Here is a 13368-nt window from a genome sequence, read left to right on the forward strand (position 1 = left end):
TTAGCAAAAACTTGTAAACAACCACTGGAAAGATAAAAGTTTAGTGGGACTGTTGCAAAGATACCATAATAATTAGCTCACTGATTGTTTAACGGATATATTGACTGGAAATGTAGAAGCAGAAGCTTCAAAAAGAAAATAGGAAAGAAATGTATATGTAAGAAATCTGCCAATTGTTTCTTAGATAAAGTAAGGATTCGGAAAGCACAAAGTATAGCAACAAATGCTAGAGCTGCAGTAAACGTATTTCATTACATATTTCTGTGATGTACTTCATTTTTAGCTTGAAGCATGAATATGTTGAACTGTGTTCCTTAAATATGACATTTAAAATTTACAATAAGAAAGTGATAATGAACCGAGACACATATTGCTGTGATTTTTAATGTTTAGTTTTTAATATAACATTATAAAGTTGCTTAGAAAAGTAGCATTCCTTGATTATTTATTTTCTTTAAAAGTTTTCTCCCAGTCCCAACATCAATGAAACAGTTTGCTGATGGTAAAGTATCATTTACATATGTGCAAGGATTTGAAGGGATTGCATTCCACTGAGCTATTTAAATTAAACTATTCAAATTAAACATTAAACTTTGAGGACTTGATCCTTCAAAGCCTTACTCAGGTGAGTAGTCTCAGTCTACAAGAGAGGTTGTACAAGAGCCGGCCCTAATCATAATCAGTGCACTTGACATTAAGCCTTAAAGGAAAATCCATATATGCAACAGATGTTTATTCTAAACATTAACAATTAAACATATTATCCACATCAGATAAGTTGGAAGAGCCCTTCTGATTTGTATTTCTTATTGTCTGAAAACGTATGCCTTTCATCTCATTTAGCTCTATAATTTTGCTTTCTAAAGCTTGGTTGAACAGGTGAAACAATTCAATCGGCACAGTTATGTCTCCAAAATATGGCAGCTCCCACACCCAAGATAGTGACTTCTGTAACTAACCTTCAGATTCCATTACTCTAGTTTCTTTTTGCTTGGTTTGTTTTTTTAAATGCTGAATATAAGAAATAGGAGCAGGTACTAAAACGAATAAGAAAAAAAGGATTTAAACAATAAACTCTTAGTCCTATCCCATTTTTAAGCAGTATACTTCTCTGGTTTATTATTCAAGTAAAAAATAACAATAACAGCCTTTTTTTATTCAGACATTTATGTTTTCTTCATTTTCATACAAACCTGACTAATGATCTAGTTTCAAAATAAACTCTGTTATTACAAATGAACAGCTGTTAATTCAAAGCTTGATAGATATACAGATTTCAAGGGGACCAAGAGAAATTATTATATAATCTCTGTAATATTTATTTTCCCTTCCCATGATGTTTGTCTTTCTGTAGTTCAGTGTGACTACATGGAAATAACAGCTATATAATTCAAAGTTATTATCCATTTTTTGAGGCACGATAATTACAGGATTGGGCCCTTTAAGGGTTGCTATTCTGTTGATTCTAACTTCAGTAACAATTAATGCTTTCAAAACAAACAATAGATTAGGTTACAATGGTATGAAATATGCAGTAGGAATGAAGTTCAAAGAGTTACAGATGTTTTGTATCAAATGGATGATACTTGGATATAGCTTTATTAGAAAGGTAAATATTTGCAAAAATAATTGCTTTTGGTATTTAAGGTCATTTAATGAAGGGGGGAAACTCTCTCATAAATTAGTAGCAAATGTTTCTAAAAGTTTGATTGTTGTAATTTAGAGTTAGTCAACAGAAAGCTGAATCATGCTTCTCAGATTTTATTCTTAATGCAATAAAAAGTGTCATAAAATAACCTTGGGCCATATCATGGCTCTGAGATTAGGGACAATTTTTATATTAGAGTTAAAAAATAACACCTGGTGAATATCGCTTTAAAATTAGTTTTGAACCATGACTAAATTTGTCCAATTTTAATAAAATAATATAAACAAGGTTATGTTCTAAACTCACTATGTCTTGTATGTATTAATTCAATCACCAGTTGTGTACACCCATAGCTGTTTCATTATTGGTAAGATTTTATATTTTCATCCTGATGGTGAATAGTATCACTATATTTCCCATTAATTTTCATCACAATGTAATTTCGAAACAACTGAAAAATTCTACTCAGATTTACACACTCAGGGATCTCGAATATAGTCAATGAGACTGCATAACGTGGCCCAACACATATCTGTCAAAACACGACATGTTGCAATGTGTCTGTTTGCTATCACGGTACTGCTGTGTTCAACAATAATATTACCGTTATCCCCAAACACCTTTTCAAAGCAAATATTCTTTGAACATTTATGCAGGGGCTACTTCAGAGAAAATGTATTATGAATGTATAGAGTGTTAATTTGATCCCTGTAATTTAGCACCTTTGTAGTACAGCACAGTACAGAACAGATAACTTAGTGGTTTCAGATGTGGACTATAATGAGACAGGATGGGCTTCGTTAGGATGACCCCAGTTAACTTTGTAGTCTATGCTATTTTTATTGTATTGGTTTTGACAAGGATTGTTTTATCTTTATATAATTCTCACTGGATGCTGCTACATAGATGGATGGGCCTACATTGAAATGCTTGTGCATTAGCTAATGTTAGACCCTATATTATTCTATGTGAAATTGAATTAATTAACGTATATGCATAATTACCAGGCTTTCTGCACCAACCTGAGTCGAGTTCTTAGTATTTAGCACTCTACATGGGTGCTTTAGAGCAGTGTTTCTCAGCCAGTGCTATGAGTACCCTTAGGGATACTCGAGAGAAGTCTGGGGGGCTATGTCAACACAACTGAAATGTGGAAAAAACGATTTTTTAAAAAAGTTTCACAGCACTTTATTATTTTTGTCCTTTTTATACCCCAAAATTAAATTTCATCGCCTGCCCAGCTATGATTAAGTTGTTTAAACAAATTGTTGCAATAGTAGAAAAAAAATGTGTGTCTGAAAACTGTAGGTACTGAGGGTACACACACACACATTATATATATATAGGGGTACTTTATAAAAAAAGGTTGAGAAACACTGCTTTAGAGAGTCCAATTAATGAGACCAAAACAAGACTAAATACATCAGTTTCAATCACTGTAGAATCACCTTTGTATCTGTTTATCTGCTGAGATGTGTTTTGGGGGGTATTTTTCAGCTTTCCTTTATAGTGTAATAGTGGAATCTAATATGTGAAGTTTTGCAATTGTTATCTGGAATTTACTGTGCGCATAGGGATCAATCCTGTTCCTGTGAGGTTATCCTTTTGCTACTGCATATATCACAATATCTCCTGAGAATATCCAAATGTAAATATTTCCAGCAACTGAGGCACAATTATCTAGAGACCACTGTACTTTATTTTTTAATATAGTCCATCTATAATAGCATGAAAGCCTTTTGGTCTTCACTTACCACCAAATGTGTCTCATATACTCTTTGTTTGATAGAGAAAGGCCCATTGATATTTAATCAGAAATTATTCATTTATTTTAATCATTGGTAAGATTTAATATGTACCCTGTAGGACTGAAATTACAAGGTAAAGTGGGAGTTTTATCAGTGACTTCAGTAAGGCCAGGATTGCATCCATAGTTCTTAACTCTACTGGCAAGCAAAAGATGCAGCAGTCTCTTAGGCTATGTCCACACAGCAAAGTTATTTCAGAATTACGGCCGTTATTCTGAAATAACTATGTGAGCGTCTACCCATCAATTCCGTTATTTCGAAATAATTTTGAAATAACAAATGGCTTATTCTGACTTCTGTAAACCTCGTTCTATGAAAAATAACACCTATTCCAAAATAGCTATTTCAAAATAAAGCATGTTTCTCATAGAATCACAGAACACTAGAACTGGACCTGAGAAATCATCAAGTCCAGTCCCATGCCCTTATGGCAGGACCCTGTACAATCTAGACCATTCCTGACAGATGTTTATCTAACCTGCTCTTAAATATCTCCAGAGCTGGAGATACCACAACTTCTCTAGGCAATTTATTCCAGTGTTTAACCACCCTGACAGGAAGCTTTTCCTGATGTCCCACCTAAACCTCCCTTGCTGAGGTTTAAGTCCATTGCTTCTTATCCTATCCTCAGGGGCTAAGGAGAACAATTTTTCTCCCTCCTCCTTGTGACACCATTTTAGATACCTGAAAATCACTATCATGTCCCCCTTCAATCTTCTCCTTTCCAAACTAAACAAGCCCAATTTCTTTCAGTCTTCCTTCATAGGTCATGTTCTCTAGATCTTTAATCATTCTAGTTGCTGTTCTCTGGACCTTCTCCAATTTCTCCACATCTGTCTTGAAATGTGGTGCCCAGAACTGGAGAGAATATGCCAACTGAGGCCTAATCAGTGCAGAGTAGAGCGGAAGAATGACTTCTTGTGTCTTGCTCACAGCACACCTGTTAATGCATCCCAGAATCATGTTTGCTTTTTTTGCAACAGTCACACTGCTGACTCATATTCAGCTTGTGGTCCACTATGACCCTGTAAAGGGGTACGCTCACCGTCACAGCACCACCAGACGTCGGTCCTGGGAATTAGGTTGGATGGCTGGTCACAGGGTCCTTTTCGGGACACTGCCCTCCAGCAGTGCCCACAACAGTCGGAGCCCCCCCTCCCTTTTCCAGGGGTTGCTTGTAGGCCGGTAGGCCTCCCAGAGGGGCTCCTCCACCTCTGGGTCAGTGGGCGGTACGCCTGTCCCACTGTGCAGCCCCTGTCATTCGTCCCCCAAGTCTCTAGTCCCACAGTCAGGCCTTGCCCAGGATGGGTAGAAGGGGTCAATAGTTCACGTGCCCGGCCTTGTTTCAGGTCCGGGTCATAGGGAAGGACTCAAGTCTCTCAGCTCACAGTTCCGGGCAGGGGCACAATCCTAGTCCTGCCCCTTTAAGAGGCCTGGCCTGGGTCACAGCTGGGCAGTAACCACCCACAGTAAATAAGCCCGGGCCCTGGAGCAGGGCGGGGCAGCAAACACACAGTTTGAGGAAGCTCCTTGTTCAGGAGCAGGGCAGGTAGTGCACCGGCAGCGAGGGGGAGGGGACTGCCACCCAGTAGGTGGGTGGCAGGGGACACAGGCCCACCCACTCCACTGCGCCCCGGCCCAGGGGCCCTGGATGCAGCAGTGCAGCTGCTACTGGCTCAGCAGGGGCTCCAACCCTCAACGTGTTGGCCTAGGGCTGCTATCAGCCCATGCTACCCCTTGGGCCACTTCCCATCTCCCCCTTTGTGGGTACCTGTGTCTCCAGCAGGTCAGCCAGGGAGTCGAGGGTGGTGTCGTCCCAGCAGGGTTGGGGCAGCCCAATCCAGGCCTCTGCAGCGTCCAGTGGGTTCGCAAGGCCCCAGGGTTCAGGCGGGCATCGGGGTTTAAGCCAGACCCCCAATTCCAGCAAGCTCTCAGGGTCCCTGGGAGTCTGCCGGCATCAGGGCTCGAGCAGGACCTCCGGCTCAGATAGGTCCTCAGAATCGCCAGGCACCAGTAGAGCCCCGGGCTCCTCTGGGTCAGAGGGTAGCTCTGCTGGCCAGCATGGCCAGGACTTGGCGGCCCAGGCAGGGAAGCCTTCGCTGGCCTGAGGGAAGGCGGCTGTGGGAGGCCCGGGTCAGGTCTCAGCCTCATCAGCCAGGAGCTCTGGGCAAGCCTCTGTCTCCCTCCGAGGCTGGGCCCTAATTGAGCTCCCTGGCAGAGTTCTTATAATCCTAGCCACACGCCTTGGCTTCCTGTCAGGTGAGGGGTGGGGCTAGACTGTGCCCAAAATGGCTTCCAGGAGGGTATTTTCTCCCTTGTGGTAGTGGGGGACGTCTCCAACCCATTTCAGACCCCTAGATCCCTTTCTGCAGTACTTCTTCCTATACAGTCGCTTCCCATTCTGTATGTGTTAGACTGATTGCTCCTTCCTAAGTGGAGTACTTTGCATTTGTCCTCATTAAACTTCATCCTATTTACCTCAGACCATTTCAACCTTTTGAAATAAAAAGTTGTCTTCAGTGCAATCCAAGAACTTATGGGATAGTCTGTGCCTCGCTGTGTTAGTTTCCCAACATATGTCTGGATAGTTGAAGTCAATGATACAGTGGACTAGTTCAAGAGTTATCCTGGTGCACTGATTAGAAATAAATAGAGAACAGTAGATTGCTCAGCTTTCTCGCACATGACACTAATCCACACATATATTATTTATTATTGTATACATACATACGCTCCACTTCTGCTATTTCAAAATAGCCCTTCACCAGGGCCATTCTAAGTCATTCCTCCTGGGGCTCTAAATCAAGGTAGCACGTCTACATTTGGGAAGCCTACCTCAAACTAATGTTGAGGCTTCCCTGCAGTGTAGACGTGCTATTTTGAAATAAGCTATTTTGGAATAACTATTCCAGAATAGCTTATTCCAAAATAACTGTGCAGTGTAGACATAGCCTTAGTGCAGTTAATCCCTCTGGCTCTGTTACACTGGAGGAATTTTGAATTCCACTGGCATGAATAGATTTATTCCCAGCATACACTGGTGTGACACAACCAAGTTTGTTCCTTACATTTTGTCCAAGCTCCAACTCCCAGGGATCCCTGTTCTATCCTTATTGAAGTACATTTTACGACTCCTGTTGGGAGTAGGAGCAGATCCCTTCAGCTCTTTAACAGTGGCTAGAGCCTGCTATGTGTCTTTTGGCAGCATAATCACCAGCATCCAGAGACTGGTGATGGGAATTACATGAAAAAAGAGGCCTCTAAGTATGCATAACACTGTACAGTATCCTGAGTAGACCGCTAATATTGTTTTCTTAACCTCTAGCACTTGGCTGTCTTATTCAGTCCCAACAGGCCAGTTGTGTTTTCTTATGGAAAGTCTAACCATCAAGAACATTTCATGGAAAATGCTCACAGAATGTGTGTAAGTGAAACAGGGTCTCTTGTGTGTTCCTTTACCCATCCTGCCATGCACATTTACTTAGCTGTCACCCTTCACTACATGGATTAATAACACAGTCACCCAAGCAGGTAGCATAACACTCATTTTATATCCTCATCAAACTTCTGTACTAGCTGTCCCTTCACTCTAATAAAAATGGCTGAATTCTTCACTTGGACACTTCTTACAAAATGCTAAATCTTGGAATAAAATCATTACTAACACTTTCATATTTAGTTTGAGCTCTGGCTTTGGGGAGAAAAAGGGGAGAGAAAAAGGCTGTATGTTAAATATTGTAAGACTTCCGCAGTTTTATACGTAACATCAGAAAGAGAGAACTGCATAAAGTTGTTCTCATGGTTTTCATTATCACATAGATTTAATCAAAAACACATCAACCTCAGGCAAAGATTACTCTGCAATGAAAGTACTGAAGGTATAAAAACATCATACTCACTTAGGCACTAATTAACCTGGTTAAAAAATGAAACCGTTTTTTTTTTTTAAGCACTGCATATGTCAGGCAGGTCTAGATGTTACCTTGGATTTACTGTGTGCACACATACAAATAAAAACCAACCTGACTCCTATCAAAAATAATGGCAAGATTCCCTTTGACTTCAGCAGAGGCAGGATGCGGCCCACAGCCGGGCTGTGTCTACACTGGGCTACTTATTCCGGAAAATCATCCGCTTTTCCGGAATAAGTTGCGAGCTGTCTACACTGGCCCTTGAATTTCCGGAAAAGCAACGATGCTCTACTGTACAAAATCAGCCGCTATTCCGGAAAAACTATTCTGCTCCCACTCGGGCATAAGTCCTTATTCCGGAACACTGTTCAGGAAAAGGGCCAGTGTAGACAGCCCAGTAGTCTTTTCCGGAAAAAAAGCCCCGATCGCGAAAATGGCAATCTTGGCTCTTTTCCAGAAAAGCGCATCTACATTGGCCACAGACGCTTTTCCAGAAAAAGGGCTTTTCCGGAAAAGCAGCCTGCCAATGTAGATGCTCCTTTTCTGGAAAAACTGAAAACGGAATAGTATTCCGTTTTAACCATTTCCGGAAATTCATGCCAGTGTTGACACAGCCCCGTTGTTTAAGTATAAAGAGAAACAGAATTACTTGTATACAGTTTGCTTTATATTAAAGAAGTCGAAATTGCATGTTGATTCTGAGTTTGACAACCTCAGGAGGGATAACTCAGTGGTTTGAGCATTGGCCTGCTAAACCCATGGTTTGCGAGTTCAAGCCTTGTGGAGGCCATTTGGGGCAAAAATTTGTCAGGGATGATACTTGGTCCTGCTGTGAAGGCAGGGGACTGTACTTGATGACCTTTTAAGGTCCCTTCCAGATCTAGGAGATAGGCAATCTCCAATATTAACCTTATACACTCTGCCCTTAGTTATACAGGCAAACCTCCAATGAATCACAGCATCTTCACTTCAGACTCAGTTGTGTTTTACTGGATGTAGGTGTGGGACTTTTTTTAAAGGGTGGGAGGGGCATAGTTGTATAGAGAAGACAAAGCCCCTAATATTGGGATGATACCAATAATATTGGGGTGGGTGGTCACCCTAATACTGCTAAGCTACAGCCCAGAAGATCCCAGGCCCTCGGAGAGAGAGTAACCCAATGCTACAACTTTTCTGCGATACAACATACTCTCTTTTGCATGCTAGTCCCTTTCCATGAGTCATAACAAAGGTACAGAGAGGCCTTGGCATCTGCCCACCCCTCTTAGTGCAACCTGCATCTACAGGAGAGGCAGCAATCCCTCTGCCCTTCTGAATGCAGAGATTAAACCTCAGTGTGGCCTTTATGTTAGCTATACAAGAGGAGAAGGGCAAAATTCCTTGTGCCCTCTACCTCCACTGTACATCCATGTAAGAATCAGGCCTTGTTTATACTTAGCTGGAATTACGTATCTTAATTCTACCTTCCAGGTATGTTAATTGCGTAGCTGGAGTTGACATACCTTAATTCAACCTTTGGCTCTGTCTCCACAGAGAGAGGTTAAAGGGACCAAACATTCCCATTGACTTCCTTTATTCCACATGAATCAAGGAGTGCCAGCATCAACAAGGGCACCCTCAGCATTTGATTTAGTGGGTCTTTACTAGACCCACTAAATAGAACTACAGAAGATCAAACACTGCAGTGTCGATTTTCCAGGTATCGAAGATGTGGCCACAGTCTTAACCTGGCCCTTTGTAATTTCAGTTGGCCTAGACAAAAGGGGCCAAATGTTGCAGTAGGCAGGCTTCAGGATGAGTTTTTCCTGAAAAAGGAGGAGGTGACATAGTTAGACCTAAGGAGATCAGCTTACAATATGTTCAGTGGTTCCCAATTTAGGCCTCAATCCTATACTGAGAGCAATATGGCTAGACATCAGTGAAATCCCTGAAAAACTGAGAAACTGAACATAGGTGCGGTGAGCTGCCCATGTGATCCCCCATGAAGTGAGGTGACTTAACTTGAAACCTTCCAGTTCTGACAAAGTTAGAACAGTAATATCTGAGTATAGCTAAGTGTACATTTATTAGAGTGTCACACTCACCCTTAATTATTTTTAGACATAAGCTGATTTCAGTGGGCACTTCTCCTTAAAAGCCCAAAGTGCAAATAGTCCTTTAGTTTTTCATTCTTTGTTATTCATGTCCAAGATACAGAGGAATAGTTCGAGAGTTATTCTGTTGCACTGATTAAAAATAAATAGAGAACAGGAGAGTGCTCAGCTTTCTCTCACATGAAACTAATCTACGCATGCATTATTTATTAATAATGTACACCTCTCTAGTTCACAGCACCTAAATTATGCAGAAAAAAGAACTGACAAATTAATTCACAGAAGTATGTTTATCCTAGTGGAGATTACTACATTTGTTGTCGGGGGACTTGACCTACAATTTAGATTAAAGCATAAATTGGTAGATGCTGTTATCACAGCAAAGCTAATGTAATTTTGTTAATTAAAAACTAATATTAAACATCTGTCTCAGCAGAATTCTAACTTTAATCAAATAAACACAAGCCTTAGTAATAAAAATAAATCCTTTGGCTAGATAAAAGGGACCTTTTATTAACTTAAGTATATATGGAAAGTGTAGTTTGAAAGCATAAATGCAATTTAAGTGAGGTTTTTTAGTCAGTCTTGTTAGAAAGTTGAAGGTTTTACATGAGTTTCAGAATAGATATTAACTTGTAGAGCTGTCACAAAATTGCATTATATTGTACATGATTGTTCTGTCCACAATAAACAATATTGTGCTACCATATACACACTCCCCCACTGTTTGTACAAAGCTGTGTTCATTTTAGTGCAGGAATCCCTTAGATAGTGTCAAGGGACATCGGTCTCAACAGTAATTAAATATTTAGTACAATTTTCACCTGAGACAATCACTTAGCGTGGATTTTCTAAGCAATAATCTTTGGGTACATTTGCATTGGATTTCCAATAGAAAGCAAGAGTTTTCCAAATCAAACAACACACCAGTCCAAATTCATCCCATCAGTTTAATGGAGTTATATCTGAAAATATTTTGGCCCATTCTTCACCTAATTGGAAGGAATTAGGTTTATCTACAAATTTATTTGAGATGGAAGCAATTATCTGCAAAAATACACACAAAAGAATGTCCATTGTTAATGCTATAAAATTAAAAAGAAAGATATTTTTGTTGTTTTGCACAGAGTTCATTATACTTTATGCATTCTATCACTCATAATTAAGGTATGCCATTCTTGTGGTCAGCTATTGATGCTTTGCAGTTTTGTTTTGTTTTGGTTTTTTTCGATCACTGTATGAGACTCAAAGCCCTAAAAGCAAGCTATTCTTTGGACACTGAAATCCAAATCCTATTTTATTATGATGCCAATGAACTGCTGAGATTCTCTTCTGCTTGTTAACATGATAGCAGACAGATGAGAAGAAATAAAAAGTAGTGGCCTGTAAAAGCCAAATCAAAAGGGGGGATTGAAGGGATTTCTCGAGTTACTCAGGTGAGTCTTTAAGCCCCCACCAGTGACCCAGCCTATGGTCAGAGTGGATGCAGGTTCCGTTTGGTTGCTCCAAACGCCTAGATATGGTATCCAACTGTCTGCACAAAAGGCTGAGAATTTGCAGTTTCTTTGTAAGCTTACTGCACAATAAACAAGAGAAGGGAATTGGATACTAACTAAACAAAGAATGAACAGTCAATAACATTGTATAAACTTTTTGAAGTCACAAATCTTTGTGTGACAGCAGGGACTTTCCATATTCCTAAAGTCCTTTACTGCAATTTTGTTTTGTTTTTCTTCCCATCTTTAATGTGTACAATTTATTTTTTCTACGTGTTAATCCACACCTAATGATAATAGGATTATGTCATAAATTACTTTGAATTAATGTATTCTGTGGATTCAATTAAATATAAAAGGATGATGAGATAAATTTTATAAAAAGGCCCCCATGAGTAACAAGGCAAAAGAAAATGTTTTGCAAAACTCCTAAAGAATTATGTTCTCTAGTAATATAAGTGGTATTTTTGCAAAACTAAAGATTCCCATAAGAAATGGGTATTATTTTTGTACCATTGGGTCTCAGCTTCCTAAACTGAAACAAAAATGAAGCATTCAAAAATACCTTGATCAAAATGGTCTTTCTATCATAAATCTTGTCATAAGAAATTTGTGTGGAATAATGTGTGCAACTGAAGCACAGGTCTCCAGCATTTATAGGCCTGAACTTGAGTCCTCTTGTAGTAGAAACATTATTATGAGCGCATCAGAATATATTTTTCTCAGAATGCATTAGCTGTCAAGTTTAAATAATATCTTACATGCCCTCTTGTAACTTGGAGAATTAGCTTTATGAAATCCAGCTGTTTAAAATAAAGTCTTGATTAGCAGTGCCATCTAGCATCTTAAAAAAAAATCCACTGCCACCACCATGCAGCTAGGAAATTGGTAGGGTAGTATTTATGAAAACTATCAATCTATGTAACAGATCTGTATAGTACATTGTAGTCAAGTGAACAATAGCACATGTTTTGATAATCAGTGCATTACCAAATATAACATCTGTACACGTCACAAACCATCTGGACAATAAAAGTGTCAGAGTCAGGACTTTGATGTATCCGTTAAGAGAACTGAGATTAGAGAGTGGGAGAAAAGAATTGCATTTAGTTTCATGTTGTGTCATAACAGATTAGTAACAGAACGAAGCTGTGTTAAAAATGGGGAGGAAGGGACAGCAAAAGTTTATCTCCCTAAAGAATTTCTTTACTTTGAATTACAGAAGCATGAATACACATAAAATGCATCAGACTAAAAGAAAAAAATAGAATTTTTGCATGTATAGTCATAGTAAAAATCTGCTTTATATGGCTTGATTATTGAAATTGCCATGCTTTACTTCCCTATTCATACATGTAAGGGGTTTGTGTTCATTTTATGCATTTTCTGTCAAAGATCTAAATTATTAGAAATTACGAAGTATCCCAAAATAGCTACCCCGCATCTTAACAAGCTGCCCATTATTTTGAAATATTTTTAAAAATAATGGGCACACTATTTTAGCATCCCTGTAACTCTCATTCCATGAGAGTTAAGGGATGTCTTGAAATAGTGCATTATTTTTAAATTTGGCACTGTCTAGATGTACTAAATTTCAAAATAATCTATTTTGAGTTTAGGGTGCTATGTAGACGCACCTGTAAAGTGACACCAGATTTATAGGAGTATAAAAACAAGTTGAATTTCATCCATAATATTGTTGTTTGTTAGGCACCAGCAAATCACTTATTGTTTTACAAGACAAAGCGTGAAGACAGTCCCTGCTTGGAAGATCTTACAGTTAATAAGATAGGCACAGAAAAGACATGATGCTCTGGGAAGCCACATGAGATATGTTTACTAATCATCATCATGGTTGGCTCTTTCTTACAGATGTTATGGAAGAAATGAGTCCTTGGGTGGGACCCAAATGCAGACAAGGGTGGTCTGGCAAACCCAAATGGGGGAAAAACAATAAATGGTCTGGTAGCACATTATAGAGTAACATAATGTATAACTCTATAACTCCGGTCATCTGAAGAAGCGGGCTGTTCCCATGAAAGCTCATGATACCATCTACATGTTCTGTTAGTCTATAAAGTGCTACCAGACCATTTGTTGTTTTTTCTGTAACAGACCAACTCGGCTACCCCCTGAAGCTCCCAAATGGGGAAGGTATTCCAAGCATAAGGAGACACATAGAAAAGAGGCAGAGAGATAGAAATGAGAGGAAAATGACATAGCAATTCCCCAAACATCCCTTTGGGTACATCTAGACTGCTTTCCTCTTCTGAAAGAGGAAATGCAAATGAAATGCTGATTAGCATATTCTCATGCTTCATTTGCATATCCTCTTCCAACCCTTTTTGCGGAGGAGGGTTTTACACCAAAAACGCAGTCTAGATGCCGCTGTTTCATGGGGGAAAAAAACCC

The sequence above is a fragment of the Pelodiscus sinensis genome, chromosome 6 (genome assembly GCF_049634645.1).
Source record: "Pelodiscus sinensis isolate JC-2024 chromosome 6, ASM4963464v1, whole genome shotgun sequence".
NCBI classification, from domain to species: Eukaryota; Metazoa; Chordata; order Testudines; family Trionychidae; genus Pelodiscus; species Pelodiscus sinensis.